Source organism: Austrofundulus limnaeus, unplaced genomic scaffold (genome assembly GCF_001266775.1).
Source record: "Austrofundulus limnaeus strain Quisiro unplaced genomic scaffold, Austrofundulus_limnaeus-1.0 Scaffold34, whole genome shotgun sequence".
In the NCBI taxonomy this organism is placed as follows: Eukaryota; Metazoa; Chordata; class Actinopteri; order Cyprinodontiformes; family Rivulidae; genus Austrofundulus; species Austrofundulus limnaeus.
This window is the reverse complement of record NW_013952436.1, coordinates 2,082,409-2,090,869: the sequence shown is the minus strand read 5'-3', so window position 1 is coordinate 2,090,869 and position 8,461 is coordinate 2,082,409. Positions and strand designations below refer to the sequence as shown.

At 40.3% G+C, this 8,461-nt stretch overlaps 1 protein-coding gene across 7 annotated transcripts in view; it reads right to left on the bottom strand.

Moving 5' to 3' along the window:
- The window catches only part of unc5a (unc-5 netrin receptor A), a 206,560-nt gene that overhangs the window by 10,756 nt on the left and 187,343 nt on the right, over positions 1-8,461 (bottom strand). The gene's annotated exons all lie outside the window — the stretch shown is intronic.

Sequence of the window (8,461 nt, the reverse complement as noted above, 5' to 3'; positions counted from 1 at the left end):
TAAACCCAACCCCCAACCCACCAATGGCATTTAAACCAAATGGGGACTCGACTTTTGTCCCCAAATGCACCAGTTGTCCCCAAAGGTAGGATTTTTGTCTTAAAATTGCCCCCAAATGTCACCAGAAACAAACCCCCACACAGCATGAGTCAGGGCTGCAGAACTTCTTAGTGTGAGGATTTTGTGTCCCCATATGAGGCCTTAAAGATTGGATCAACTTGAGCTTTTCTGTCCCCAACAGGCTTAGACCCCCCCTCCCCCCCAGCACGTCCAGCTTCCAGCAACTGCATTAGCATGCAAATACAGCAGCCACCGCGGCCGGCCGGCTACCTGGGCTGTGATTAAGTAACTGAACGAGCCATTAGTCAACTGCTCATTGTTCCCGCATGGAGAAACTCCTTAATTTCATTTTTTGTTTTTGTGCCAGGAGAGATTTGTAAATGCATGCTTAATATTTTAATCTCTGTGGGACTTGCTCAGCGGACCATTTGTTGCCATCCAAATGACCATCTGGAATGACATGATAATGTCCGCCACATTTTCCTCTGATTTTTCAATTCACTTTGAACTGGATGCTTCCCGCTGCACCAACGTTTTTAAAAAATCCGATTGTGCAAGCACACAGCAATATCACAGGGGGGAAAAAACCCAGACATATGAAATTAGTGTTTGAGAAGACTTTAGGAAGAAAATGTGTTATTTTTATTTGTCTGAAGGGAGAACAGCATGGAGGAAAAACAACATGCCACACTGAGTTCAGGAGACAAATCTAGAAGGAAACAGCACCAAGAGGAGGAGATGTGTGCAGAGATAGTGGCCATATGTTCAGTGCAGCATGCCAGCATGGTTGCCTATTGTAGGATTTTGACAAAGACATCTAATTAAGGAGGAGAACGGCAGTAATTTCTATGTGCATAACACTGATTCAATTTTCTGCCCTTTTCCCAGGAATATGAAAAGACTGATTCCAATTATAATGAGCAGGAAGCTGCTAATTTTCAGTTTCCAATCTACCTGAATTAGTTTCTTTACTGAATGAACATTTCTGATTCAGTCTGGATAAAAGATTTTCACGTTTGCTCAATGGTGTTGCTAATCATACCATTTGCTTCATATTTATGTGGAAAGAAAATTAAAATTGAGCTCTTTAGGGGATTTGTGGGGAAATTATGAACAATTAATATCTTACCTGTTGTGGATGTCTCTTTGACAAACCCCAGTTTTAAAGAATAGTTGTGTTCTGACCGGATTGATGGACTGATGGCTAATCTGAGCAAAGAGTAGTTTGTTACTCTTTCAAAAAAGTTCAAAGAAGTTCATGCAAGCTTTACCTCATCATCAATTACCTTTCATGGTTATTGACATTAAATTACCCTAAACATAAAAGTTATTTGAAAGCACAAATAGTAGCAGCAGCTTGCTGTAGCCCTCTTGGAACACGACCAGAAGAATTTTAATATTTCTGACAGAATAACTATGCTAAACTGATAGTAGTGTGATGGTTTTAGTGTTTYGAGTTGTTTTAGGTCAGCAGCATTTCACTCTGTGTCCCACTCTCTGGGGCTAGGTTCTGTGTTTTTGCATTAGCCCTTATGGCCCAGGTCCACCCCGATTTCTGGAACCTGGAGGGATGTGGTACCAATCGAGCCGAGCTGCTCGACTAGATTTGATGTCAGCTCATTGATTGATTCTCCGAGGGGCGGGTTTACTTCACGCAGATGAGAGTAATTTTATGTGAACTGTTTGCAGTGACTAGGGGTGTAAGAAAATATCAATACATTGAAATATCATGATATTTCATTTCCTGATACTGTATCGATATTCTAAAGCCCTGTATTGATTTTTTTTATTAAGGTTTATAAGTCAACTTTCCAGCCAGCCGTTCATTTTTATGTTGTAGTTCAGCCTCTGACCACTAGTTGGCAGCAGTGAGCCAGCCATTTGGCTACTCTACCTCTCGAGGTTATTGTTAAGWGTTGGGTGACCATATTGTAAATTAATATTAAAAACTAAAAGCTGCAAAAAATATATTTTCAAACTATTTATTGTCAAATTTAGTCTAATAATTGAAAACATGGATGAAATAAGAAATATGAAACAAATAAAATAAAATACATACAAAGCAGAACACAGCTAAATGTATCAAAAGCATGTCTATGTAATATTAGAATTTTCTGAGACAATGACTTTTGGTTTTTCCTTTTTTTCCCCTGTAAGAGGTTTTTATTTAATAGAATTTTTGGACAAAAAAAAAATCACAATTTATCCCGACATATCGCCTTGCTTATAGTATCGCAATACATCGGGATATACCGTATCATGACCCCTCTGTCATGATATGTAACGTATCACCAAATTCTTGCCAATACACAGCCCTAGCAGTGACTGTAACGTTTTTATCACGAGTTTAACGACACAACAACAGTAGCAAGATACCGCAAGCTAACAAAAAGCTAACARTAGCGTACTGTTCCCTGTCATCCTGCCCTCTCGTCTTAAGTGTCATACAGCTGGATGGTCCAGTTCAACATTCGGTACTTTTACCTTTAAGTTTGGTGTAGTCCCCTATTGTTTTGTCACAAAAAAAGCAAAATAAAATCACGCATGTTTAATATTATGATCCCGCCCACATTGAGGTGAGCTTTACAACACAAAATGCCTTCCATCAGTGACTTCTCAAATTTGTTGGTGAAATAAATTAGTAAGAGTCTCCAAAATTTCAGGAAATATTCCACTTCCTAATTTCCTCACCTCAGATTTAGAGGCTCGCAGTCTTAAATTTTGGACATGCTAAAAAATGTGCAATACATTTTCTCTCAGAAGGCATTTTGAATGGTTTTTAATTTAGTTTTTGCTAAATTTACAAAGTTAGAGCTCTATTTTAACTTCTTTACTGAGCATTGGTATGACAGAAAACATCTGAGACTACASTTCCTAAATTTTTAGGTCTTAAGGTCCCATTGATGACAATTATTATTTTAAACTTGTCCAAATCTGCCTTTTTCAAGTACATTCAAATCACATAAGTAGACCAAGGTGGTATGATGCTGTAAGAGGTATGCAAAAAAATAAAATAAAATAAAAAAATCCATAGAATACAGTTTTGCAAGACATTAAAACAGGCTGGCCACTCAAAACACAGCCACAGTGCTCACTGGTTTGAGTTGCAGCTCTGTAAAATGCTCCTTAGCTCATTAGTCCAGTCAGAAATAAACTAATTCTCCAAGCTGAGATCGTTCAAAGAGCGATCTACAACAGGTAAGATATTAACTGCTCATAACCCTTCCACAGAAGCCCACTTCAAATGATCTAAATAATTGCTTTAAAAGGAATATTTCAATATTCAGCACCTGTCTGATTAATAGTCTCAGTTTCCACAATTTCATCAATTTATTTTCTTTCTACCTAAACACTACACGACATTAAAAATGTACAATAGTAAATATTTCTGTGTGTGCTGCTGCTTTAGACTGATGTTTTGTTGTGCAGCCCATATTCTCTGAGAGGGAAGGTCAGACAGCGGCTGTGAATCAAAGCGTTGAGGTCTAAATGAGTTAATAACAGAGGGCAGTGCGTTCTCCGCAGCAAAGCCCCCTGCTATTACGTCTCTTAAAAACACAAAAGGCACATTATGGCGGCGTTCAGAGGGATTCATTTAAACAGTTCTTAAGTGTGATTATTTGTTGGTGGGGGCGATTAGCATTGCAAATTATCTGCTGGACTTTGATCAGGTCTTTGACCTATAGATACAAATCTATAGGTCTGCTGGCAAGAGAGAGTGCAGAATGCCAATTATCTTATTATCAGCATCTTGCCACTACGCTGAATACTAAGTCGACTGTCCGGCAGTTTGTCAGGTTCAAGGCTGACGCGTCTGAATTARAATCAAACGAGGGTATAAGATATGATCCTCCTGCTGGAGAGCGTGCAGAGGAAGCATGCACAACATGTGATGATGCACTGCCGTCCTTTATGTGTGAGCGTGTTCTCATTTTCACAATGACACGGTCTCGCTCACATGTTATTTATGTGTGTCAAAAGCCATTGGGTGTGTGTGTGTTTCGGCGTATTTGTGCAGGATTTCAGCATATGTTCTGGACTGAGAGAATAATAGCCCTCTTTACGCCCCATTATCCTGGTAACAAATGGTGTTGTGAATGGGCTAATAGATGAGAAGCTAAATTTGACCATGGTGTTTACTCTGAGCACAAACAATGCAAGTTTTGGAGCTATTTTATCAAAGCACTCATAAATCATCTCAAGGCTGCTCTTTTGTTTTAATTCAGTCAACAAGARGAGCTGATCCTTTAAACTCTGACCACGTCCGGCCCTGAGACATTAGGATGCATGAGACGAGCGAGAAGTTTGAGTACCGCAAGGAAAAAAAATAAAAAAAGAAGTATTTTTGTTCTGACGAAATTCAAGATAGCCTTCGGTGTGTACGTGTGTGAAGAATGTCAATTTAGAGTCCAGCGGAACCAAGACCACCCCGTCGTTCAATGAGCCCCGGCTTAAGAGAGCAGGACGGAGCGGGGATGAGCGTGGAGAGACAGAGGCAGCTTAACATTTCGTGTCTCCAGGTCACTAAAGTGGCCAGCTATAGCAAGAGAGATAACAGGATTACTGCAATCATGGCCACAGTTTTCTATGACTTCAGCCCCACTTTCCCTCCCACTCTTCACACATCCCCTTATCCTCGTGGCGTCGACCAGAGCCGGGACTGTGATGGACTGGGGCTGGGCTCCTCTGGGAAACAACAGACACTCTTACAGCTAATCTCCTCAGGCTGGTGCTGACAGAAAGAGGTTAGTGGCTGCACCAAACTCTCTCTCGGAACAAAAAAAAAAAAAACAGCCTGCTGTCAGGAACGAAACCTGAGCTAAACAAATCAAAGTATTAGCAGAGCACCATATATATCTATAATAGAAGCTGAACTGGTACAAAGCTACCSTCTTTGCTCATAACAAGGTCAAGCTCTTACTGTGCTGGGCTTTGTGTGTAACAAACTGATTAACTTAACCAGCTCTGATGGGGATTATAAGATGCGTTTGATCAGTTAATTAGTCAAACTACATGCTGTCTGCAACACAGAGGCTGTAATATCCTTATAAACCCAGCCCTCTGCTATTAGTAGTGCTATGCCCCCGTGTTTGAAAATGTGCATTTGCAAGAACGATCCATTTCCAGAGCAGCTCTTTTCAGGCAAATGTATTTGTTTATAGAGAGTAGACTGGCTATGTGGGCTCCATAAATCTGTGTATTTGTCAGCAGGATGTGACAGGCTTTTCCTCTCTGACTGAGAGTCTATCAGTCTGAGCTCCAGTGGCCGTGCCCGCTACAGTCAACTCTGATTAATAACTACAAATAGAAGGGACTTGTCTGCTCTGTTATAAATGGGGGGTGGGGGGACTGTATTTGCTTGGGAAAAGATGCACATTCGGCCTGATAAATCACAGAGCAGGATGAGAGGAAAACACGGCACACAGGAGCACAGAAATATAATATGGAAACAATTTCTCAGCCAGGCTCAGTGATAAAGCTGACTGTCTTGTTTAACTTAATGCCACCAATTACTGAGCTGTACGCTTCTGCTTTTTATTTTTTTGGGCAAGAGGTTGTTTTTTTTTTGCCAGTGACTTTTCTGACGGAAGGATCAGAAAGGCTGTTTGTATTACACTCTGCATGTGCTGCTTTCCCTTCCTCTGACACATAAAAGCAAAAAAGATGTAGCTGGTTGCTCCACAGATAGCGAGGAAATGTCATAAACAGTTTATGAGCCCTTTAAAACCCAAATAGGAATAAATCTCTCGAGGTCAAAGACTGTACAAAAGGATCCTGGAGCTACTATTTAACCAGCATGACGTGCAATTAAACACCCATTTATCCCTGCAACAATTAAAAAGCTGGCTGCATTATCCTCCTTACACTCTGATGAGGAAGTCAGTCTGCTGCTAATACGGTGCAAACAACAACTGAAGTAAACATTTCTCAAGGTTTGTTTTTATTTTGCTCTTTTTCTAAAAATGCACCTTTTTAATGTAAATTTAAACACTATGTTAATAAAGAAGTCAAATTAAATGTGCTATATACCTTAAAGTAAAAGGAAAAATTAACATGATGAAAAAAAACACAAGCCCTTGATAATTAGCAACAGAATCAAAAACAAAGAAATGTTAAACTTTTAGTAATAAGTCATAAAGTTTTAAAATAAAATGAAGTAAACTAAACGTAAGGGTATTTATCAAGTAAAATATTGGGGAAAATTAGATGAAAGGAAAAAATCCAGTACTGTGCAAAAATCTTAAGTCATCTACTATTGCTTMTCCAATGAAAGAGATTTGTTCATTTTTTTTCAAGCTTCCTGAAGGTCTTTAACTTTTATTTATTTATTTTTGGGGGGAGMGGGGCACTTTGGCTGTTTGGGTACCAGAATGAAGGTGACAAAACAGCCAAAGCCCCGCCCCCAACTCTGATCTATCTTATTCAGGCATAAAAAGCTCCTAAACTCAAGGGGTGAATTTGACATTTGATGGACAATTTAGCAGAGAACTTATTTCAATCAGTTCTTCAGGTGTTTTAGTAGCTGCCTGTCATAGAATGACATTCTGTTCCCCTTTTCTTTTCTTGAAAATATGAATAATAAAGTGAACACAGTTTGACACATTAAATAGTATTTTAGCACCAACAAGACAAATACCAAAGCTGGAAATGTCACACAGCAGATGATCAGATGAGGGATTGTGAATCTCTCAGGTCCTGAAGCTCTGCTGCTTTTTTTTCTATTTCTGAAAGACACAACTTTCAGACARTGTTCACCTGCTACAACACTTCTTTTGTCCTCCACTTTTCACCTTCCTCTTTTCAACAGACCTTTATGGTCAGYTTCAAGGATTGGAGAGAGTGAGTGAAAGAGCAGCCACAGTAAAATCTAAAAATAAATACAAACTTTAAGACTCTTAGAAAACCAGAACTATTGATTCAAACTTCTCAAAAAAGTTACAAAAGTTGAGAAGCAACATGTAAAAAAAAAGAAATGGCAGGTGGTCTGAAACTTTTATGCATCACTGTACATTCAATACATCAAGAAAGCTACAGACAAACACCTCCATACTCTGCAGAAGTAACATGGTTTCAAAATAAAAATKATTCTAGAAATTGATCACACACTCCGTTGTATTAAGAGCTTAGGATGATCCCTCAAAAGTCTAAACAGAATCCCCCTCAACACAGAAAAAAACAACTTGTTCTTCAACCTCTGGAAAACCAAATCTGACAGATCGTGGGTGGTTTATAAATCATTCGACATATTTTTTTCCCTTTTTTAAAAAGGTACAACACTGGCCTCAAAACACAGACATGTGGGTGTATGGGAGCAGCACTTAGTTATCAATAACCCCACAGATCTGTTTGCATCATCCTGTTGTTCAAATACCAACAAGATCTTTACGCCCCAAAATGACAAATTCGAAATATTTCAGCTAAAAATAAAAATCAGTTTCACCACACCCTGACYAGACACCTCTGTTTGCACCTTTCCGGTTAATTAGATGTTGATGCTGAGCGTCTCTGAGCTGAAGGCTTGGCTGGCTGCAGGTGATTTCTGTCAGCTGTGAGATGGCGAAACATCAGTGACTCTCGTTGGGGACAACAGCGAAGGCGCTACCAAACGGCGATTATGCCTCCTCTGCTGCCATGCCAGGCTTGGCCGGGCCTAACAAGAGTGGGACGCACATTAAATATTAACTTAATTGGTCCCGGCAGAGCCCCCGCTAACGTACGGCAAGCATCAGACGGAAATGTCACCATTTCCCCAGAGCTCCCATACATTCAGGATCAAAGACAAAAGCAGCGGTTCTAATCTGCTGTAATGGTGAGATAAGAGTAAAGCAGACTTAAGTGTGAATTCATGTGTGTAGCCGTCATCCTGCCTGATGGAGGCTTGTCAGAACACAGTGACAGCCAGCGACAGGGAAAACAGCTCAGCCTCCTWTTAACTCTAAAATTTTCTTGCTTCTGAACAGTTTTCTTCACCCCATCGAAAGCACGGCCTGTTTAATTTGTGGATAGCTCACTTCTTGTCTGAAAAACAAGGTGCAGAAATGCTGCCATAAGCCTCACATATACTGTAAACAGCAGCCACTCCGCCGTACCACCTACTGCTACCTCTGCTGCATGCTACACTCACCGCTAATGGCAGCCCGAGTCCAAGTCTAATCATAAATGGGGCTTTTTAAAGATAGTGATTAGACCCGACCTCTCCGGGGAAGTTTAATCTCCACTCAAAGTCGTCGCCAAAATGAACAGCTGCCTTTATAACGGTACCAAAAGCAGCACGGAGCCGAGATTACTAAACAGCAAGGGCCGCGTTTTAAATCACTCACTAAAAACTACAAAGCCCCGGAGACGCCGCGGCTTACCACAGGACCAGGTTGTGTGAGAGAAGTGGGGGGCGGGGGGGAGG